This window comes from Pseudorca crassidens, chromosome 12 (genome assembly GCF_039906515.1).
Source record: "Pseudorca crassidens isolate mPseCra1 chromosome 12, mPseCra1.hap1, whole genome shotgun sequence".
NCBI lineage: Eukaryota > Metazoa > Chordata > Mammalia > Artiodactyla > Delphinidae > Pseudorca > Pseudorca crassidens.
Window position 1 is genome coordinate 67042997 of NC_090307.1, and position 24808 is coordinate 67067804.

General features: G+C 44.2%; 1 long non-coding RNA gene across 1 annotated transcript in view; it reads left to right on the forward strand.

Moving 5' to 3' along the window:
- The window catches only part of LOC137203615 (uncharacterized), a 60164-nt gene that overhangs the window by 16907 nt on the left and 18449 nt on the right, over positions 1 to 24808 (forward strand). The window lies entirely within an intron of this gene.

Here is a 24808-nt window from a genome sequence, read left to right on the forward strand (position 1 = left end):
GGCTCTAGGGTGCACGGGCTTCAGTAGTTGTGGTGTGCAGGCTCAGTAGTTGTGGCTTGCAGGCTGTAGAGCACAGGCTCAGTAGTTGTGGCACACGGGCTTAGTTGCTCTGCGGCATGTGGGATCTTCCTGGACCAGGGATTGAACCTGTGTCCCTTGTGTTGCCAGGTGGATTCTTAACCACTGCGCCACCTAGGGAAGTCCCTGTTATATACACTTCTTTATTTTTCAGACTTCACATATAAGTGATAAAAAAGAGTATTTATCTTTTTCTGTCTGAGTTATTTCACCAAGCATAATGCTCTCTAGGTTCGTATACATTGTTGCAAATGGCAAAATTTCATTCTTTTTATGGCTGAATAATATTCCATTTTATATACACACACACACACACACACACACACGCATATCTTCTTTATCCATTCACCTGTTGATGGACACTTATGTTGTTTCCATATCTTGGCTGTTGTAAATAATGCTGCTATGAACATTGGGGTGCATGTATCTTTTCAATGAGTGTTTTCATTCTCTTCATATATATATATATATATATATACCCAGGAGTGGAATTGCTGGATCATATGGTACTTCTATTTTTAGCTTTTTGAGGAACCTCCATACTGTTTTTCATAGTGGCTACACCAAACTATATTCCCAAAAAAAGTGCATAAGGGCTCGCTTTTCTCTATGTCCTTGCCAACATTTGTTATTTGTGGTCTTTTTGGTGATAGCTGTTCTGACAGGTATGAGGTGATATTTCATTATGGCTTTGATTTGCATTTCTCTGATGATTAGCGATGTTGAGCATCTTTTCATGTGCCTGTTGACCTCTATATGTCCTTTTTGGAACAATGTCTTTTCAGGTCTTCTGCCCATTTCTTTTTTCTTTTTTTAAAAAATTTATTTGTTTTATTTATTTATTTTTGGCTGCGTTGGGTTTTTGTTGCTGTGCGCGACTCTAGTTGCGGTGAGCGGGGGCTACTCTTTGTTGCGGTGCACGAGCTTCTGTTGCAGTGGCGTCTCTTGTTGCAGAGCACAGGCTCTAGGCGCCCGGGCTTTAGGAGTTGTGGCTCCTGGGCTCTGGAACACAGGCTCAGTAGTTGTGGTGCATGGGCTTAGTTGTTCTGCAGCATGTGGGATCTTCCTAGAGCAGGGCTCAAACCCGTGTCCCCTGCATTGGCAGGCAGATTCTTCCCCACCAGGGAAGCCCCTTCTGCCCATTTCTTAATCACGTTGTTTGTTTTTTGGGTATTGAAGTGTATGAAGTGTTTATGTGTTTTGGATAATAACCCCAATTGGTCATACAATTTGCAAATATTTTCTCCCATTTAGTAAGTTGTCTTTTCATTTTGTCAGTGGTTTCCTTTGCTGTGCAAAAGCTCTTAAGTTTAATTAGGTGTCATTTATTTTCAATTTTATTTCTTTTGCCTTAGGAGACAGGTCCAAAGAAGTATTGCCATGATTTATGTCAAAGTTATGTCTGCCTATGTTCTCTTTTAGGACTTTTATGGTTTCAGATCTTATATTTAGGTTTTTAATCCATTTTGAGTTTATTTTTGTATATGATGTGAGGAAATGTTCTAACCTCATTCTTTTACATGTAGCTGTCCAGTTTTCCCAGCACCACTTATTGAAGAGACTGTCTTTTTCCCTATTATATATTTTTGCCTCCTCTGCTGTAGATTAATTGACCATAATTGTGTGGGTTTATTTCTGGGCTCTCTATTCTGTTCTCTTGATCCATGTGTATGTTTTTGTGCCATTACCATGCTGTTTTGATTACTGTAGCTTTGTAATATCGTCCGAAGTCAGGGAGTGTTACATCCAGCTTTGTTCTTTTTTCTCTCACTAGTAGTAAAATTGAATTTGTAATAAAAAAAAAAACTCCCAGCAAACAAAAGTGCAGGACTGTACAGCTTTACAGGGGAATTCTACCAAACATATAAAGAAGAGTTAATACCTATCCTTCTCAAATTATTCCGAAAAATTGGAGAGGATGGAATACTGCCAAATTCATTCTACAAGGTCACCATTATTCTGATACCAAAACCCGAAAAAGACAACACAAAAAAGGAAAATTATAGGCCAAACTCTCTGATGAACATAGATGCAAAAATCCTCAACAAAATATCAGCAAACTGAATTCAGTAAATTACAGAAAGGATCACACACCATAATCAGGTGGCATTTATCCCAGGGACCTAAGGATGGTTTCAACGTATGCAAATCAATTAGTGTGATACAGCACATTAACAAAAGGAAAGATAAAAATCACCTGATCATCTCAGTAGATGCAGAAAAACCATTTGATAAAATTCAACATCCATTCATGATAAAAACTCTCATCAGAGTTGGTATAGAGGGAACATATCTCAACATAATAAAGGCCATTTATGACAAACCTACAGCTAACATCATACTCAACAGTGAAAAGCTGAAAGTGTTTCCTCTAAAATCAGGAATAAGACAAGGATGCCCACTCTTGCCACTTCTACTTAACATTGTCCTGGATGTCCTAGCCAGAGTAATCAGACAAGAAAAAGAAATAAAGGGCATCCAAATTGGAAGGGAAGAAGTAAAACTATCACTATTTGCAGATGACATGATACTATATATAGAAAATCTTAGTCTCCACCAGAAAACTATTAGAACTAATATAAATGAATTCAATAAAGTTGCAGGATACAAGATTAATATACAGAAATCTGTTGCTTTTCTATACATTAATAATGAACTATCAGAAAGAGAAAGCAAGAAAATAATTCTGTTTAAAATTACATCAAAAGAATAAAATACCTAGGAATAAACTTAACCAAGGAGATGAAAGATCTATACTCAGAAAACTATAAAACATTGATGAAGGAATTTGAAAATGATACAAAGAAATGGAAAGATATCCCATGTTCTTGGATTGGAAGAATTATTATAGTTTAAATGTCTGTACTCATTAAAGCTATAGATTTAATGCAGTCCCTATCAGAATATTCATGACATTTTTCATAAAACCAGAACAAATAATCCTAAAATTTATATGGAACTACAAAAGACCCCAAATTGCCAAAGCAATCTTGAGAAAAAAGAATGTAATATTTGATTGTTTAAAATCATGTGCATGGGCTTCCCTGGTTGCGCAGTGGTTAAAAATCTGCCTGCCAATGCAGGGGACATGGGTTTGAGCCCTGGTCCGGGAAGATCCCACATGCTGCAGAGCAACTAAGCCCGTGCACCACAACTACTGAGCCTGCGCTGTAGAGCCCACAAGCCACAACTATTGAGCCCTTGTGCCACAACTACTGAAGCTTGTGTGCCTAGAGCCCGTGCTCCACAACAAGAGAAGCCACGACAATAAGACTGCGCACCACAACAAAGAGTAGCTCCCGCTCACTACAACTAGAGAAAGCCTGTGTGCAGCAACAAAGACCCAACATAGCCAAAAATAAATAAATAAAATAAATAAATTTATTAAAAAACTGTGCATGTATCACCTTTTAATTCTAAAAACTAATGTGAAAAAAGAAGTAAATCATGTTTAGAAAACTTAGTAACTTGTCTAAGATCCCACAGCTCCTACTCCATGGCAGCAACTACCAGTTTTATTATAAAATAATAAAAATACTTACAAAGAATCAAATTTTAGCCATCTTTCTGGGTACTCTAAGGGATGTTGGATATCATCCAACCCCTTCATTTTACAAATGAGATAACAGACTCACAGAGGTGAGGTGGCCACCCCAAGTCAGGCAGCTCATCTGTAGCAGTCCTCCCAATCCAAGGGACAGTATTCAGAGTAGGTCACAGAAGAGGTCTCTTGCTCCTTGACAAAAAGTGGGACTTGAATCCCTCCTGCCCCAAAGGGAATTAAGGAATCTCCCACTTGAGATCTCTCTTGTATGTCCCATGTACCTTTTCTGTCTAGTAGTAGGGAATGGGGCCATTGCACCCTGATAATAGTGTTTCTGTTTATCTAAAATTATGCAGCAAACCTTCAGGGCCTACCTCAGTTTCTACTTCTAAGAAAATGTCTCTGATTGCCCTAGCACATCCAAATCCCCACTTGATTCTTAATTCTTATAAACATTATTATTTAAAGCATATAATTAGCAGTCAGAATGGTGTGAGACATTTTGTAGCTGTGTCAGTTTATGATTTTATTCTGCCCACTAGTGTAAGCTCCAGGAAGCCAGGAATTGGTGGTTGATTCCCTGTCATATGTACCCAGTAGATGAGTGATGGTTGATTGGGTTAACTGAGCTGTGCTGTTATGGGAAAAAAAAAAAAGCTATGGTATGAGATGTGAGTTCATCAAAGGGTTTCTCTTTGCCGCCTAGCAGAGACACCTGTTGGATCACAGAACATTGGAATTGATGGAGGTTGCAAGTGTCCCTCAGTCACCAAAACCAAGTATGATCCTTCCTTTATCGTACTTACCTTGGCATTAATGACACCCTTATTTACATGACTAATTACAGTTCATCTTTTCCTCTTTTCCACTGCCACCAATAGACTTGAAATTCCATGAGAACATGGACCACGTCTGTCTAGATTCACCATCATATCTCTAGCACCAAGCCTGGTAACGTAGTAGGTGCTCAAAAAGTATTTGTTGAAGGAATGGATGAATGAATATATCACCTTGTTTTATAGATGAAGAAGCAGAGGTCCAAAGAGATTGGGCTTCTTAGTGACAAGACTGGGACAAGAAGTCAGGTCTCCTGCGTCCCAAGTGGGTTAGCATCCTTTCTATTGGGTCGGCCAAAAAGTTCGTTTGAGTTTTTCTGTAACATCTGATGGGAAAACCCAAATGAACTTTTTGGCTGACCTAATATTTTCCTTTGCATTCTGTCAGTATTGGAGTCTAGTCCAACCCTTTTGTTTCCAAATGGGAAACTGAGGCCCAGAGAGGGGAAGGACTCACCCAAGGTCACAGAAGAAGGCACCGGCAGAGCCAGGCCTAGAACTCAGTTCTCCTGACTCCTAAGCTAGTGCTCTTTCTTTGTAAAGGCGTAGAAAAAACAAAGCTGGATCGGGCTTATTGCCAAGCCCCTGTAGGAGGTCACATAGCCGAGCAGCTCTCAGAGTTCCTTGTCTATTCTTAGCCTGAACTTTTAGTGACTCTGGTCTTCAGCAGCCTTTTTCCCCTTTTTCCTTTGCATTTGGTTTTTTGTGTATATGTGGTATGTGTTTTAAATAAATGTGCTACGTGTAGGAAATGGGCTTCAGCACCGTCCTGCTACAGAGGCCCTGAAAAGAATAAACGTGAGAGAGGGGACCTGAGAAAACAATTAGCTTCCCTCCTCTGAAGTGACCCCAGTGCCCCAGAGCCACCCTCTCTGTTGCCTCTCACAACTGCCAACATAAGGCTAAGCTCCTCACACAATAAGAAGGAAATTGCCAGAAAGAATTTACAAGGAGGACTGACTGTTAGTATTAGCCACTGATGCCTCACATGGGTGAAGTCCAGAAATTAGCTCTTCCCAAGCTATAGTCCCTTTTCTAACTTCCACGTGTTTCCCACCTCCAAATCATTTATCTGTCAGCCACCAAATATGAACTAAAAGCCCATTTCTGCACAAAATTCTAGCCTCTCAAAACCTCTTTCTCTACTTTGCCAAATACTTGCTCTGAACAGGGACACACAAGAAATTTAAGCAGCTAGTGATCTTGGGTTACTTGGAATGGACCAGAGACACAGAGGATAGAAGGTAAGTAATGTTGCAAAAGTATAAAATGACCAATGATAGCAGCTCTACAAGTTCACAAGAGGTAGAAGTTGCTTTGGACTAGGCTAGGTGAAAGAAACCTCGGCGGGTAGTTTGAACCAGGTTTTGTGTGTTAGTTGTCTGTTGCTGTGTAACAAATTACCTCAAAACTTAGTGGCTTAGAGCAAAAACATATATTATCTAACAGTTTCTGTGGGTTAAGGATTGGGTCCAGCTTAGCAGGGTGACTTTGGCTCAAGGTCTTTTGTGAGGTTGTGGTCCAGCTCTCAGCCTAAAGTCTCAACAGATCATAGAGGGGAACCCAGTTTCAAGCTCACTGAATTGGTCGTTGGCAGGCCTCAGTCCCTTGTGACACAGCCTCTCCACACGCTTCTTCAAGCCTTGGTGCTGGCTTCTCCCAGGGTGAGAGATTTAAGAGAGAGCAAGAGTGACCAAGATAGACACCGCAGCCCTTTTGTAACCTAATCTCAGAAGTGATATCCTATCACTTTTGCTCACTCAGTGGAAGCAAGTCGCTATGTTCAGCCCACATACAAGGGTGTGAATACCAAGAGGCAGAAGTCATTGGGAGCCATCTTAGAGGCTGCCTACCACTCCTTGCTGGATGGATAGGATTTAAATAAGGTATAGAAAGCATTCCAGGTAGGGAATAAGCGTGAAAGCACAGAAGTTAGAAAGGTTTGACTGGGGTGATTTGGTTGGAGCAAGGCATTTCAGTAGGAGTGTAGGCAGTACCTGGAGAGGTTGTCTGGGCCCAAATTAAACTGGGTTTTCAAATGCCAGGCCACAGAGTTTTATTTCTATCCTCTGGCTCTTGTCTCTATTCTCCCACTCAACTGTAAGCTCTGTAAGTACAGGGACTATGTCTATTTTATTTTATTTTTTTTATTTTTTATTTTTTTTGCGGTACGCGGGCCTCTCACTGTTGTGGCCTCTCCCATTGCGGAGCACAGGCTCCGGACGCGCAGGCTCAGCGGCCATGGCTCACAGGCCCAGCCGCTCCGCAGCATGTGGGATCCTCCCGGACCGGGGCACGAACCTGTGTCCCCTGCATCGGCAGGCGGACTCTCAACCACTGCGCCCCAGGGAAGCCCCTATTTTATTCTTAGTATATCTCTGAGATTTACAGTAGAAGTTGGCATGTAGTAGGTGATCAATAACATTTGTTGAATGAATAAACCTATGAAGTCAGTGTGTAAGGAGAATACAGAGTGCCAGATTTGTCATTTTCATTCTGACAGGATTCAACATAATTACTTGTGGAGCTCCCAATCAAGATTCAAACATTGTCCCTTATTTCTAAGGTACCACTATTCAAATTGCATAGCACACAGCAAAGAGGAAAGTTGAGCTTTAATCGTGTGCTACATCCTTCCCTTGGACTAAAAGCTCTTTAAACAGCTTATTCTGTTGAGTCTCAGAATCTTGGTACATAGGCAGAAGAAGACAAACTTGGTATCTAAGAGCAGACAAAGATGGTTTCACTCACTCAGCAGTTCAGGGACATAACCCACAAGTAGGCTGGGCAAGCTCCTAACACCTGGTCCTGACTACTTGCCATGCTGCCTCCTCCCTTTGCTGGCTTGCTGGAATGCCTCTGGGAACCACTTTTGTGTATTACCCTTCAGTGTGAAGGGAGAATCTGTTCTGGGGAAAGGAGTAAAGGCAGCAAAACTTAGGTGGAGTGTTAGTTTGCTCAGGCTGCCATAATAAAATGCCACAGCCTGAGGGGCTTAAACAATAGAAACTCATTTCTCATAGTTGTGGAGGCTGGAAGTCCAAGACCAAAGTGTCGGCAAGTTTGGTTTCTCCCGAGGCCTCTCTCTGTGCCTTACAGGTGGTTGTCCTCCCGCTGTGTCCTCACATGGCCGTTTCTCTGTGTGCGTACATCCCTGGTGTCTTTTCCTCATCTTACAAGGACAACAGTCCTGTTGGATTAGTACCCCACCCTTATGACCTCATTCAACCTTAATAACCTCTTTAAAGGCCCTATCTCCAAATACAATCTCATTGGGGGTTAGGGCTTCCTCATATGAACCCGGGGGGGGGGGGACACAATTCAGTCCATAACAGTGGGCAAGGTTTATTATACATGTGCCTTATATCCTGTCATCCATGTTCTTCTAAAGGAATGATAATCTCCCATTTGCAGAGATGGTGATCAATGATTCTTAAAGATTCTTCACAGCTACCATCTCACATGATGTTACAGGAGTCTCCAAGTTAGTAGAGGTGGTATTATCTCTACTCTACAGAAGAGGAAACCCACCAGGAGGGTTCACAGGTCCCCCCAGTCACGAAGTCTAGAGACCAGTTTCCAGATCATGGGCCAGCTCTCCCTATGCCCTGCCTTGGTGTAATCTGCTCTTGACCACTCAGGACCAGCCCCTGCAGCACCGCCACCTAGAGTCTAACTGCCCACTTCTTCCTACTGCCCCCTCCATCAGAACTTACCCCCCTTCAAGGTCCTTACATTTGATTTTCAAAGCGACAATTAGCTGGCTGAAGAAAACTGTCATTAATAATCCATGTTGATTTGTTAGTGTGAGATACTCAGGAGGGATCCTAGCCAAACAGGTTAACAATCTATGATACTTTATAGCTTGTAAAATATTTTTTTCATATACCATATCTAACTTACTTTCACTCTAACAAGAATTCTCTAAAGCAGATGCTATTATTATCCATACTTTTTAGACTCAGATAAGGTAGTTAGCCCTAAATCACACAGGTGAGTAGCAGAGGTGGGACTTGAACCAGATACTGTGTGCTCTTTTTACTCTATCTTGCTTCACTGCCCAACTTTACTAGTTAGTTCAGAATAGTATTTTGTTACACTGATGTTTTCCTCTAAATATTCCAATATGTGGCTCTTTCCCTTCCCTGTCTATTCTGTCCTGATCTACCCTCTATTGAGCTCCCACAGGGTTGGGACTTGAGACTCAGCTCCATTCCTGCTTAGCTGGGGTGACCACAAACACATGTGTTCCCTTCTCACTAGGCTTTTGTTTCTTCGTCTGTGATGAATTTCATTGACTGGGGTCATTTTCCAGTTTTAAGACTCTAATAAACTGATTGTCTTTACCTTGCATTTCATCATTCTATAGTTATCGAACATCTGCTATGTGTCAGGCATTGTGCTACATACTTTTTTCCATTTCTTTTTAAAATAAACTTGGATCTTTGGGTGTGTCCTGCCAACAGAAAACAACAGCAACAAAAGAGAAAACCCAAAAGAATAAAAAATAAATAAAGAAAAAAAACTTCTGCAACAAGTTCTTCCCTCTCCCCCTTCCCCCTGCCCCACCATGCGAATGTGTAGACCTGGGGACCACAGCAGGTTTACAGAATGCAGCATACAATCCACCAGAACAAGACAGACACGGACCCTGCCTCAGGGTGTGTAGGGGGCCAGTATTGCCCCTTGAAAGCATCTAGTCAAGTACTTTTACAGAAAAGAAAAGTTGAGCCATGTGTATGAGTGACTTATAAAGCAAAGAAAGGGCACAAAGCAACAAGTGGCAGAGAGGAAATCTGGGAAGCTGGGTCTTTTCATTCCTAGTTTGGGTGTTTTTCTTCCACTCATATTGTGAGTTCTCCCTTCTCAGCTTGCTAATGAGACTGTGGCCTCTCTGATGGGTGTTTTTGCCGGAGATCTGGCCCTGTGCTGCTGCTGCTGGTGGTAGCTGACAACAGGACTCATGGGGTCACCATTTCAGCATCATAAAGGAGAAACTCTCCAGTTTCCACTGAAATTTAAGACACAAGAGTGTAACAAACAAAGCCTGATGCTCAGGGTATGAGACAACTCATAAACAGGGCTTCCTTCTTGTTCTTTTCATGCTGCTAGGGCCAGTCTGTTAGCTACTAGAGGATGGCACGTTTTTCTGTCCCACTCACCACATTTCTACCCCCTGCTCTTCTCCAAATTAGGACCTGAAGCAGCTGGCTGTAGATCTAGGCTCTGCTCACTCTGTATTCTCTAGACATTTGCTTAAAAAAGCCTTCACCACTCCTTGCATCTGGTTTCTCAAGGAGACACCCTGAGATTTAGGCCAAGTAACTTACTGAGGAGGCAGTAAGCACTGTGGGATTAACCCCCGTGTTACTTTCCAAATGGACGCACCCTCTTCCATGTGTTTTTAATAAAACCATGGTGCCTACATGTGGAACACCTGTTTGCACTGCAGGCCCTCAATAAGTGAATTTCACCACACTCATTTTTTAAGTTATGTTATTTTATCAAAGTTATACAGGCATGTAATTTATGTTTTTTTATTTTTATTATTTTATATTTTGGCTGCGCTGCGAGGCAGTGTGGGATCTTAGTTCCCCAACCAGGGATCAAACCTGAGCCCCCTGCAGTGGAAGCGTGGAGTCCTAACCACTGGACCTCCAGGGGATTCCCTGCAGGCACATAATTTAAAAAGTCAACTTCTACAGTGCTACAAGGTTTATTAAGACAAAGAGTGGTCCTCAGCTTCCCTCCACCACCCTACCGCCACTTTTCCTTCTCTAGAGGGACCATTTTCAACTTGTTTAGCTCATTCTTTTAACTATCTATAAATAACATGTTTGTATTGCTACTTCCTGATTTTTCAGTTCAGGCATTATCTGTTGACTTCCCACCATGGGAGATGAGGATTCAGCTCCCTTTTCTCCACTCACCCCCCTACACATGTTATACTTCCTATGCCCAATATAGTTCCCAATATAGTTATAGTGTAATTTTGGGTAGATCAGTAATTAGTGCACTTGTCATTATGACAATGTAAATCCCGTTCACAGGTAAGCAATGTAGTCAACTATGATTGGTTTTCCTTCCCAGCATATCTTTTTATTTTGTTCTTCTTGTTTTTTCATGCATTTAGGTTTCTAAGATCTTAGCACTAATTAACCCTAAACCCTGCCAGTTATCCAGATCTCTCTCTATCCAGATCCAGACAGTCTCTTGGAGGCTTTCTTCTCACCTGCTCTGGGGGTACTGCTGCCATCTCGGGAACCCCTCCCCCATACTGTCATCCAGGGAATTCCGAATTCCCTTGCCTCTTTCCTGTCTTGGATCACCTGTTTCTGGATCCCATGTGTTCTCATTTTTTTGCTTCCTTCCCTCTTTTTGATGACTTATATTTTCTAGAACTTCTGAGAGTGCATGAAAGGGAAATTTTTTGAAACCTTACATGTTGATGAAGTGTAGGGCCCTAGATAAGAGTCACTTGGTAGTGTGGCTCCACTGTCTTCTAGCTTTCAGGACTGCTGTTGAGGCCATTCTTTCTTTGCATGTGGCCTGGTAGGACTTCTTAGTCCCCAGCATTAAGAAATGTCACGAGGACATACCTATTGTGCTGGCCACTTGGTGGCCCTTTCAAAGGACATGAAAGCTCATGTCCTTTGATTCTGGAGTGTTTTCTTGAATTATTTTATATCCCTCGTTGTTTTTCTAAAACTCCTGTGATTCAGCTATTGGGATTAATTTCTTATCTGTTCTTTCCTAGTTTCTATCTTTGTCTTTTTATTCTACTCTCTGGGAAACTTCCTCAATCTGTCTTCTAATGCTTTTATTACATTTTTATTTCTGATGTCATTTTTTCCTTTCCAAGAGCTCCCACTGGAGACTTTGCTCTAAAAAAGAATACTTTTTAATGGAGTTTTAGATATATTGAAATTAGACACGTGTTTAATCCACTATTTTTACTCAGTATCTCTATATACATTGGCTATTAATTCCTGCCTTCTATTTGAATCAAATCCTTTAAGCTTTTATAATGGTTTCCTATTAGTTAATATATTTGACCCTCACAGCCTAGAATGTGATATCTGGATAGAACCTTGGGATTGTCTAGTTCATCCCTATCAACTTACAGAGAGAATACCCAGTTCTCAGAGAGATGAGGTGTTTTCTTGGAAAACACTTGCTTCTGTCAGAACTTACCAGAGGCGTGTGAGATGGGTGATTTGGCAGGCACACTGTACTCACGTAGCTTTTTTTTTTTACTCTTTTCCAAAAAGTGTTATTGAGGTATAACTGACATATAATAAATAAACTGCACATATATGAAGTGTGTGATTTGATAAATTTTGATCTATCGATCTATCTATCTATATATATACTTCTGAAACCATCATCATAATCAAGATACTGATCACTTCCCAGATTTCCCCATTCCCTTTGTCATTCCTCCCTCCTGCCTCCCCCCAACCTGCCCAGGCAACCACTGATATGCTTTCTGTCACTGTAGGTTACTTTGCATTTGCTAGATATAAATGGAATCATAGAGTGTGATCTATTTTTTTTGCCTGGCGTTTTTTACATGTAGTTTTTCTGTGTGCTCTGGAGGCTGCACCTGACTGTCTAGGTCAAAAGGCTTCAGCAGCTCCACCCCCTCTACATCCTTTCTCTTCTGCACGCTTCCCATCTTCCCTCTTACAGCCCCAGGGGCTGCGCTGGCAATCTTCTAGCCTTCTAATCTCCATCCGAGCCTATTGTCAGGAAAGGACCAATTTATTTCATTCACAATTTTATGTGTATGATTTGTGTGATTGTACAGAAGACAAAAACTCACATTTGGCTTGTGCCAAAGAAGTAAAGCTCTAATGATGGATTTCCAAGCATGAGCAAATAAGTTTGGAAGAGATTTTTGGACAGAGGCCTCCCCTGAACCTCTGGAAGTGCACCCTGTGTACTAGAATCCCAATGTAAGACTGACCCTGCCTGCAGACAGGCAGAGTGAATTGAAATCCCCTCTGGTCCCGTTCAGAATTTTGGTTTCCTGAAATGTCAGCCATTGAGAGGCTAAGAAAAGAACTAATGTCTTGCTGGCCTTCCTTCCTTTTGGTCTATTTCTCAGAGAAAACAATCCTGTGTAGATAAAAGGTCACTCAGGAGGGCAGGGTTCCTGTGTTTAATCCCTATGTCTCTGGTCTGGGTGAGAGGAGGGCCACCAGAAGTGGCCACGGGCAGCCAGACCGAAGTCTAAGCTGGCAGTGGCCCGAGGATCGCAGTCGGGAGGGCCTGGCAGACCAGCCTGGCTCTGGAGATGCCTTGCCTGTCTCACTTCTCTTCTTACTTGTTTTCACATTTAATCTTTAATTATTAATTAATTCACATTTAGTTCTTAACAGTACTGTGAAGGGAGGAGAATGGGAAATATTTCTACATTTTAAAAATGAGAAGAGAAGTAGCATGACCTCAACTTCGAAGCATTTCTCAGTGCCAGCCCTGTCCGTGGGGAACCCCAGGCCACTGCCCTTGCCAGGGAACATGGTGGTGTGAAACCTATGGGCAGCAGCAGAGGAGTCAGGGCAGGGAGCCAAGTCCCCGGCCCATACACTCCCTCCACTGCACTATGTGACCATCTCCCAGGTTTACCAGTGCTCCCCACAGGCCTGTTGGAAAAACCATAGAGCCTGGGAGGGGAGGGCAAAGGCAGTGGTTCCCAAAAGCCTGTGGGAAGGGACCCATCAGACATCTTCCTTGTGAGCAAGAGGCCCAGCTCAGCACAATGCACCTGGTAAGGGAGGGATACACAGGCAGTACCTTGGCTCAATTCAGCATTTGCTGAATACGGACTCTGCCAAGATGGGGCCAGGCATAGTTTGCAACCTCAGGGTCCTTATACGTCTTACTAAATAGTGGGAAACCTAACAGTGGTGGGTAGAAGGGGAGGAGGTGGAACCAGAAGCCCTCCTTCAGTAACCCAGGAAAGATGTAGTGAAGCCTAGACCAGGAGAAAGGGCACAGGGAAGAGATTTTGAAGACCAACTTGGCTAACTTCAGTATTTTGTCAGGACTGGCTGGCCCTGCCTCCAGGAACCCTGGACTGCCTGCTAGTTTCCTGTGCCAGAGAGCCGAGTGGCACAGAGGTGACAAGCCAGATGAGGTGGGGAAAAGGAGTAGAGCTTCCAGAGTCCTGCTTCTGGTATAAGGCCAGCACCCCCCACTCCACTACCATGCTTCATGGCAAAATGCTCTACATCAAATCTCTTTACAAATTGGAAATCCCATGATCTCTGTAGCAAGAGGGCAGGCATTTATGCATCCTGAGAATAATAAAAAGTTAATAATTTCTCATTTATTTCACACATTTATTGCTTCTTATCCTTTATTTAACTTGATGCTGTTAATGAGGTCATGTGACAGCCAGGCAGAGATTATTGGCATCTAACATGAGAAAACTGAGTCACAGAGAGATTGACTTAACTGAGTCACACGGTGATTGAAAGGTGAAGCTATATCTAAACACTTCATTAGCTAGAAGTTGTAGCAGCTGAGACCAGGGCTATCCAGGGATGTTGAAAGGATGGAGTGCCCCAGGCTGGGAGGTGGGATAGATTCTGCATTTACCATTCTCTGAGATTCTCTGCAGCCTTACTTGAGATGAGGAGTCAGAGGGCTAGAGTTCTGGTTCTGCTTCTGGTTCTGCTGCTCATTTGACATGTGAAGTTAGCACGACTCAGCCTCTGTTGACCTTGGTTTTCCCATCTGTAGTGTCAGGATTAAAGGACTCAGGGATTTGCTGGGCTAAAAGTGAGGGGAAGGACAATAGCCATGAGCACTGGCACATAAGGCAGAAATTCAAGGCTTAGTTTGGAAATTGCTAGATAAATTTAACTTAGAGTACAGAATAAGTGTTGATATGTCGAGTTCATTCATTTTGTCTTCTGTATGACAGTTCCCTGTAGGAACAAACCACAGTTTATGTATCCATTTCACCTCTGAGAATTGCTTCAGCTTTTTAGTATTGCATTGTAATGAATGTCCGTATGCATGGTTTTATATATATGTGTGTGTCTTTATTGGAGATTGAGGCCTAGAAGTGGAAAATGGTAGGATATTCACATCTCCAGCTGTACTAGGTATTACATATTTCTGTCTTTTCACATCCCCACCAGCACTTTTTTTTTTAACTTACAGTTTTATAATAGCAAAATGAATACAAATCAGGACCAGCCAAAAGAAGAGATGTATAGGGCAAGGTCTGGGGGGGGGGTCCTAAATTCAAAGCTTCTGTGTTGTCTCCCTGTGGAGTGAGGACACACCACTCTCCTGGCACATCAGTGTATGACAATATGCACTGAGTATGTTAACCAGGGAAGCTCACCCGAACTTTGTTGTCCAGAGTTTTGCTTTTATTGGGGTTTTATTACATAGGCATGATTGATTGAATCACTGGCCATGATGTTGAATTCAATCTCTAGTCCTCTCCCTTCCCTGAAGGTCCCTTAAAGCCCCAACCCTCTAATCACATGAATGGGCCCCATTGACACTTTCAAATTGTTGCCAATTGGCTGACCGTGAATGGCCAGAAAATATATTTTAATTTGCCTTTCCCTAATTACTAGTGAGATTGAATTTTTTTTTAATTTTTAAAACTTCAAAAAATCGAATAAAGTTGACATGTAACGTGTAAGTTTAGGGTATACAGTGTTACTTTGATACATTTATATATTGTAATATGATTGCCAATGCAACAATATTTATCACATTACATAATTATATTTGTTAAGGCAAATTATTGTCTATATTCATCATATTGTGCATTAGAACTCTATGGCTTATTTACTACTCATTACAAGTTTGTACCCTTAAACACCATCAATCTTACCCCCCCCACACACACAAACACACACACACACACACACACACGCACACACACCCATCCCCTGGTACCGCCGTTTTACTGTTTTTTTACAGGTCAAACTTTTTTAGATTCCACGTGTAAGTGATATCATACAGTGTTTGTCTTTCTCTGTGTGACTTATCTCACTTAACTCAAGGTCCACCTGTATTGCAAATGGCAGGATATTCTCCTTTTCCATTGTGTATATGTACCACATCTTTTTTATCCATTCATCCATTGATGGGCATTTGAGTTGTTTCCATATCTTGGCTATTGTGAATAAAGCTGTGATAACATGGGAGTGCAGATATCTTGTTGAAATCCTGTTTTCATTTCCTTTGGGTATATACCCCGGAGTGGAATTGCTGGGTCATATGGTAAATCTATTTTTACTTTTTTGAGGAACCTCCATATTGTTTTCCCATATTGTTTTCCATAGAGGTCGGACCAATTTACATTCCCACCAATAATGTATAAGGAGATTGAACTTATTTTCACATGTTTATTGATCATTTAGACTTCTTCATATAAATTGGTTATAACTTCACCCATTTATCTAATAGGTTGTTATTTATTTATTATAAATTTATTTTATTTGTTTACTTTTGGCTGCTTTTGTTCTTTGTTGCTGTGCGTGGCTTTCTCTAGTTGTGGCGAGTGGGGGGCTACTCTCCGTTGTGGTGCACGGACTTCTCATTGCGGTGGCTTCTCTTGTTGCAGAGCACATGCTCTAGGTGCGCGGGCTTCAGTAGTTGTGGCACACGGGCTCAGTAGTTGTGGCTCGCGGGCTCTAGAGTGCAGGCTCAGTAGTTGTGGCACATGGGCTTAGTTGCTCCGCGGCATGTGGGATCTTCCCGGACCAGGGCTCGAACCTGTGTCCCCTGCATTGACAGGTGGATTCTTAACCACTGCGCCACCAGGGAAGCCCTCTAATAGCTTGTTTATTTTCATAGGAGTTATATATTATGGACACTAATCCTTTATTGATTATTGATTATATGCACTATAGTTACTTTCTCCTAGTTTGTGGCTTTTCTTTGTACTTTTTGAATTTTTTGTGTGTGAAAAAAAGTTTAAAAATTTTAATAAGTCGATTTAGCAGCATTTTCTCTTAAAGCTTTTGCTTTGTGTTTTAAAAAATCCATCTTTCTTCAGAGATCATAAAGATATTTTCTTATGTTTGCTTTTAGAAGAGTTAGTTTTTTTGTTTTACCACCTTTATTTTGTTTTCAATTTTATTTTTCCATGAAGAAACTCTGTTGTCTCAGAACCATTTAAGGAACACTCTGTCCTTTTTCTGTGATTTGTAATGTGACCTCTGCCATATAACACATGCCCATACAAGATAAATTTGCTTCTAACCTTTATATCCCATTCACTTTGTCTATTTGCCTGTTTGCCTATTGTAATGACTTGAACTTTAGATATGTTGAGGCAAATTTTCACCTTCTTCAAAAGGAATACAAATATTTTAGCTCTTCTTGACCCTGTCTTTTTTTTTCCACATGATTTTTTTTGGATCCAAATTGTCAAATTTCATGAAAACCCTTTTGGGATTTTTAAGGGAATTGTACTTGATATCAAATTAATTTGGGGATAATTTCCAGTTTTATAATATCAACTCTTCCCATCCATGAACATGGCACGTCTCTTCATCAGTTTGAGTCTTCTCTTTTGTGCATATTTGTTAGATTTATTCTTAGGTACCCTCTAGTTTTTGTTGCTATTGTAAATAATGTATTTGTAAATTACTTCTTATAATAGTTTTTGCTGATATATAGGAATGCTATTGATTTTTTATATTGACCATATACCCAGCAGCCTTGATGAACTCTCATTAGTACAATAATCTCTAAAGAAATTTTTTTGAATTTTTCAATACAGACAATTAATGAAAATAATATCACTTTATTTCCTTTCCCAGTCTTGTATCTTTTTCGTGTCTTACTGTGATCTCTCAGACCTTTAGTACAATATTGAATAGCATAGTGGGTTTGATCTTTACTAGAAAGAGAAGGCTTCTAACATTTCACCACTGAGTATGATGTCTGCTGTAGGTTTTTGAAAAATACTGTTTATTGGGTTAAGAAAATACCTTTATATTTCTAGTTTGCTAAGAGTTTTTAATATGAATGGATGTTGAATTTTTTTAATCATAATCATTTTCTGTGTCTATTGAGATATGTTTATTAATATGAATAATATTGATTGATTATCTAATGTTAAGCCACCGTTGCATTCCTGGGATAAACTCTAATGGGTCATGATTTATATTATTTTGATACATTGCTGTATATGGTTTGCTAATATTGAGTATTTTATACCTAAATTCATGAATAATATTGGCCTCAGATTTTCCTTTCTCATGCTTTACTTACAGTGTATACCAGTGTAAGCCAACTATTTTTATAAGGATTAGAATCATTAGGATTAGAAGGGAATTTAAAGGGTGTCCCATTTGATCTTATTACTTTATAGTAGGAAAAACTGGAACCCAGAGAAAGGAAATAGCCTTTCCAAAATCAAACAGAGTTTGTTAGAAACAGAGTTAGGACTAAAGTACTTGGCAGACCACTTACAGATTTTCAGTTACTTTCCCATTCATGATCTTACTTTATCTTCACAACAGCCTTTCAGGGAGAGTATTGCTTATTGCCCCCATTTATGGATGGGCTGAGGACCAGAGAAATCATATCATGAATTATGTGACCCAGTAGAGCTGGGACTAGAAGCCAGGCATCTGACTCTAGACCAGAGCCCCCTCCCAAGTTTCTTTTGTTCTGTGCCCAACCCCCGGACAGATCCACTTTTTAGCCTGAAAGAAGGGAACCCTGAGACCTGCATCCAAAATTATTATTTTATAAGAGTCCAGCAGTATTTTCACAGGCATGTCAAACAAATGGCCCATCTGCAGATAAACCTCAGTGGGCAGGGATGAGGGCTTCATGATCCCTAAGGGTGATCTTGGTGGAGGGATACCCTCAAGGCCAGAGTAAGTCCAGGGTCTCTAAGAATGTCTCCTAAAGTGGAAATGGGTCCAAGGCCCCTAAATGGAATCTTTGTTACAGATTCAGAGCACAGGGTCCCTAAGGGCCTGTCCTTAATGTCCCCCACAGAATGGGGGCTTCAGTTTCCCTTCCATCCCCCTCCCCCACCCCTAACCACCACAACCCCTCCCCCATATCTCTCAGCAAGCTGCTTCCTGCACCAGCACCCTTGTTTTGCTTGTGCTGTTTGTGTCTGCTTCTAACAGCTGGCCCCAGCCTGGCAGCCCCTCGCTCTGAGGATTATCCAATTATCCCATTAGCCCAGCATGTCCTTCCTTCCTCCAGAGCTATTAGCTCCGCATCTCCCTCTCCCTTGCTCCCTCCAGGGGCTGTTCCATAGCTCCCCTTGCTCCTTCCCTAGCCAGGCCTAGGGCTGGGTCAGTCCGCAGTCACGCAGACTTGGGGAGCACCAGAGCTGGAAGGGACGTTTTGCATTGTCCCTCTGCATCATTTTGCAGGGAAAGAAGCTTGCCACCATACTTAAAGTCATGTGACCCGTTAGGACTGCAAAGGGCTAAGAGCCAGGTCTCTCAACTTCATGGCCATGCTCTTTCCCACCATGTCTGGTCACCATGCCTTATCAAATGCTCACTATGCTTAGCCCTGGGTTGGAGGAGATGCCATTCCCACTCCACTCTCTGGAAGTCTATGGTTAGGATTAGAACTTATGGTCTAGGTAGGGAGACAGAACACACACTGTTGAAACCAGCACATTATCCAGGAGCTAAGTCATACCTTAGCAGAAGAGATGTTACCAGAAGTAGGTGACAAACTTCCAGTGCAGAGGACAGGCACTAAGTGCTAAAGGAACTGGGAAGAGGGAGATGAGGCTTCCAGCAGAGGGTTCAGGAGGGCCTCCTGGAGGAGGTGGCTCTTCAGCTGGTTGTGAAGCATGGGATGTGTTGAAAATAGGAGAGATTCAGAGAGTCAGCATTCCTAGCAGAGGCCTCCCTGAAAGGGAGAGGCAGGGAATGGGTTAGGAGGGAGGAGGGTGGGAGCTGTTCAGTTTGGCTCAGCTGGGGAAGCTGGGGGCGTGGGTGGAGGCAAGGCTGGAGAGCAGAGCTGTGGCCTGACTGCCATTCTAGAGGGAGGCTTGATGTGATATACACTGAACTTCTGAGCAAGGAGGGGCATGATTGGAGGTGCTGTGGGAAGGCTAATCTGACTGCAGGGGCTGAATCGATTACGGTAAAAAGAGAAATGCAGAGAGGTTGGTTTGGAGCTTATCCAGGTGGGTGAGAGATGGTGAGGCCTCAGCTAACACCATGACTTTTGGGGGGTTCCTGGGAGTAGGATAGATTGAACAGATTCAGAAGACATCTGGAAAGAGGAATTAGCAGGATACAATAGATTGGACTTGGGGAGATAAGGAAAGGATTAGGGCAGTTAGGAGTGGCAGTGGGAAGTATGGGGGTAGGGAGGAGGTGGGTGAGGACCCTCCCATACTTCACCCTCGGGCACTCATTGGGTAGAGTACTTCATAAACTGGCAAAGTTTGCTTAACCCTGTGCTGCGTGAAACCTTATCTACCCCATGTCCCATCTACCCCATGTCCCAGCTCCTCAAGCTTCTCCACCAGATGTCCACATGCTAACCCGATAAATTACCTGTTGCCCCCACCAGACAGCAGTGCACTTCAGCTGTCACCACCTGCTGTCACTGCAGGTGATTCTGGTGGGAAGAATTTTAGGTCTTGGGTATATTCCGTCGATATAGGGCACTGGGCCCTTTTGATTCCTTTCAGTTCACACCTGGTCATCACCCCTCACCTATACCTATAAACTTGAGTCAGGTGATGGTTTTATTTTGTTTATACTTTGTCATTCCCTGTTCCTTATCGCCTGTTTTATCCCCCATTCCTGATTTGGGCTTCCAGGATCCTGAGACAATTCTGGGCAAGAAAGAAGAGCCATCCTTATCTGGCCTTATGCCCTCGTGGTTCGGGGGAGGCTCCTCAAAGGCTCACAACGATGCCCATGCCCCTTGCAGGCCAGTGAGGCCTGAGTGCCCTTGGAGGGGTCTCCATTTGCTGCAGCCCGGTAGCCTCAAACATGAACTATAGTTGTTCCACCAGAGTTGCTGTGAGCCCCAGAACTCCTGTAGGTTGTCCTACTAAGCCTAGTTGTGCCCTTTGGGACAGCACATGACAAGCTGCTTCCCTCTTCTGGTCTGCTCACCTGGTGTCATGGCTCTCCCTCAGTCATCTCCAGCCTTCTTTCCTCCAACCGTTCTCAGTTTCCGGTTTGCAGACACACCCCGCATCCTCCCCCTGTCTTGAGTGCCTTCCTTTGGTTACTTGTTAATCCTGCCAGGTGTCCCTGAGAGACTACCTTCTCTGGGTGGGCACGTCTTCATAGGGTACTTCAGTTTGTTGATGATCAGCTGTGGTGTTGGGAACTGAACACCAGCCTCCTGCCTTGAGCCAGGACCTGGACCCCGTGAGCTCTTCCCGCCTGGGGCTCCTGTTAACGGCAGTGCAATGCAGCTTGCGGCTGCAGCCATTTCTTTCTCTGGCATTTTGCACAAAGTTGGCCTCTGCTGACCTTAGCAACTGAAGTGTTCATTGTCGTGACATGAACTGATGGTAGCTGGGTTCTCTCTTCCCACTTCTCCCTGCACATTTGCTTTTTCAAACTCAGTACAGGACTTTACACTGATCTTTGCTTAGATTTCTCTGTCCGGTGCCCCTGAGGTCATTTTGAATCCTGATTCTGTCAGCTCAGACATTTATAATATCTTCTCTGTTGCATCTTTGATAAGCCTTAACTCCCCTGGACTTGAGGTGTTAAATGTATGGGACAGGATTGGGCTGCAGACAGCAAGTGATCCATAGTCTGTGTCCCTTGCCTCAGTTGTCAGCCAGTGTCCACACCCAGCTCCCGGCCCCACAGACACCAGAGGCTTCCAGGTGCCTGGTTTAAATTCACACTTGCCATGTTTCTTTATCTCATATACCTTCCAAAGTGCTTTCACATTTATTATCTGCTTTATCTAAAAGCAGGCATGGCAGTTCAAAGAGGGGCTTGCCCACAGTCCGAAAAGAAGTCAGTGGCAAGGCCGTTTGAACCTGGTACTGACCCCCATTCAGAGCTCGGCGAAGCAGGATGGTGGTTTTAGGAGCAAGCAGAGGGATTTTTTGGCATCTCTGAATGAGGCAGGAAAGAGAGTCAAGCTGAAACCCCAGAGGTAGTCATCTGAGGATGACTGCAGAAGGCCTGGCCTGGTCTCTCTAGTCCCCCTAAAGATTCTGCAGCAGACAACAGTTGTGATATATGTTGGGTTCTGGGCCTAAATTTTTCCAAGAGAAAACTACATAATTTTTAAAGTCCCATCTAACATTTCCAAAAATCTGAATCTAAACCAGGTTTTATTCCCCTCACTCTCCTTTCTATACCAACTAGAAAATGTGGGTGGATTGAGAAAGAACAGAAAAGAAAGATCAAAACTGTGACAACTCTCTGACAACATTTTAACTTGAAAATTGCCTGCAAATGGGTGGCATAATCCTGTGTGGGCAGATGTAAATCAGGTGCACGTCTACTCAGCTCCTTCTCCTTCACATCTCCTAACAAACACCTGGAAAACACAGCCCTGGACTTGACCGTTGGCCTTCGGAAGACTAACTCACTTCAACCTGCCTGATTCTCCAGTTGGGTGAGACCTGCTCCTCCACTGCACTACCAGAGCCTGTGTCATGCTGGTGGCCTCACCTCCTGCTGCCCCTATTGGTGGCACCTGTACACCCTGTGCACCCCCCTCCCTGCTGCCCCAGGCCCAGCATCACCAGCAGGTTCTCATTAAGTGGTTGAGAGGAACAAAAAGTCAGGAGATGGGACTCCAGTTCTAGTCTGCTCCTTCCTACCCAAGCCCTCTCTGAGAGCTTACTGGTCATTAGGTGCCAGTCCAGAGGCTGATTCTGCAAAATCAATCCCTCTTTCTCCCCCCACCCCCCCGCCACACATACACACACGCTTCCCTGGGCAAGGCAGAGAAGTGTGGATGGTTCTGCACCAAGCCTTTCCTACTGGTGGGAAAAAATTCTTCGCTCAGAGGACACTGGGTCATCACACCTGTCACCTGCCTAGCCTTGTGCTGACACCCTGGCCTGGCCTCTCCCTGAGCCCAGCCCCTCTCTAAGCCTGACTAGTGGCAGGGCAGGGGGGCTTGTGGGGTAGCTCTGCTGAGTTGCCCTTTCTCCTCTGGCAAAAGAAAGGGTGGAGCCAGAGCACCTACGAAGGTGACTCTGCACCCAGGCTCTGTGTTTTGTGTGTCCAGCCTTCTCCTTTAGGGCTGTGAGTCACCTGACATTCTCCCGCCCCACTCCTGGCTCTGCAGCCTGACAGGGGCCATCCCAACAGTGACAGTTACTGCTAATGATGAGTTACAGTGCAGTGAGGGGTGCCTTAGAACAGAGGAGGGGAGGAGAGGGCTGTGGTAATCAGACATTCTGATAGAGTGCTCTCCACTTTTCAGAGCGCTTTTTCATTCCCTGAGGGAGTGACTTGCCTCACAGCAGATCTCAGGTCTCCCTAAGTTCCTTCCCCCTTAATGTAACCTCCCGTCAGCAGAGGGGTGTCCCAGCATGCTCAGGAAGCGCTTTGGGAGCTTAGGGGAAGAGTGTTCACCATGGCAGCAGCCCACAGGACTGGCCGGGAGCCTGTGTGACATGAAAGGATAGGGGTGCGTTCTAGGCACAGAGTGCCATCCTGACGTGCCTTTATTTAGGCCCTGGGCATCAGGGCAGGCTGCACGGAACCATTCCTACTCCCTAAGCAGTTGGCTTCTGCGAGCCCCCGGGTTCCTGTTTCTCTACCACAGTTGCAAAGAAGGCCCACTTCCAGCTCTGGGTTATCAAGACCCAGCCCAGTAGATCCAGGGGGCAACCTCTCATTTCCTCTTACTTCCCAGGCTGCCCTTCATCCCTGAGCTGCCTTGATTTGTCTCCAGAGCTTGTGCCCTGGTCAGTATGTGCAAAACTGAGGCTGGCCCACCCCACCCACCAGGAGCCCAAAGTGTTTTATGTAAGTCCTCCCAGAGGAAAGGACCTTAACACAAATGGGGAGGCTTGCAAAGGTAGGGGTCCTGTCTCTTATGGGGCGAGTGATGAGCCAGGATGCGGCCTGAGCCAGGCCTCTGCTCACAGGCTTCCCTGGGGACCCTGGCCACAACCGCCATGGAGCGGGGCTGGGACCACCACACGGACAGGTTCTGTGATGGAACTCTTTTTTTTTTTTTGCGGTACGTGGGCCTCTCACTGTTGTGGCCTCTCCCGCTGCGGAGCACAGGCTCCGGATGCGCAGGCTCAGCGGCCATGGCTCACAGGCCCAGCCGCTCCGTGGCATGTAAGATCTTCCCAGACCGGGGCACGAACCCGTGTCCCCTGCATCGGCAAGCGGACTCTCAACCACTGCGCCACCAGGGAAGCCCTGTGATGGAACTCTTGTGCTTGGAACAGGCTTGCATGAGGCATGCGGTCCATCCCCAGCCCTTTGGGAAGAGCAAGGAGAGAGCAGAGGGGCCCTAGGACAGAGCTTTAGGGGTTAGAGCAGCCCTGGTATTGCCCCCGGCAGCTTGGCCCAGGGCAGACACGCATCTGCAGCCCCAGGGCTGGGCCAGGCCTATGTCTCACTGCTGCTGCTGCTGTTGAGGTGGGCTCTGTATGTTTGCGTGCATACACGTGTATTCTCTCATGGTCAGGGAATGACACATGCATCTGTTCGTGTCTGTGTATGTGCGCTTACACATGAGCCTGGCTCACAGTGGGAGCTTGTACAGGGTGTGTGTGGTGATGGGACACTGGGCCCCCTGGGGACCCGAGGAAGCATGATCACGTGGGCCTGGGCTCCAGGGCTGGCCTACGGGCTGGTCCTGCGAGGGTCTAGGGCTCAGTTGTATCTAAAGTGTTTCCTAAGACCCTGTCCCTGTTCTTCCCCAACCCAAAGCCTGCACCATGTAGCCCAGCACTCAAAGCTCTGTTCCCAAGAGGCCTCAAAAAGGATGGAGAGACGATATTTCTTCTTTACCTACCTTTGTGGTTCTCTTAGTGGCCTCTTCCCACCAATTGGTCATGAGGACTGACAGCATCTGTGCCCTTGGCCGCCTCAGGCACAAAACAGGCCACTGTTCTGCCCTCAGCCTGCAGCAAGCCCAGGCCAAAGTGTGTAGGAGAGTGGAGGGAGTGGGCTGTGTGGTTGTGTCAGTGGTTCTGACCCTGACTGTCCATGAGAACCCCTGGGGAATTGCTGCTGCCTGGGTCGACCCAGCATCTCTGGGGTAAGGGCTCAGGCGTCGGCACTCTTTAGAGCGTCCTAGGTCTCTTCTGTGCAGCCAGTCCAGAGGACCTCTGATAGATATGACAGTGAAATATTGCTAAAATAAACCTGTGTTGGTTTAGGGAATACTTACATATACATCTGTCTAG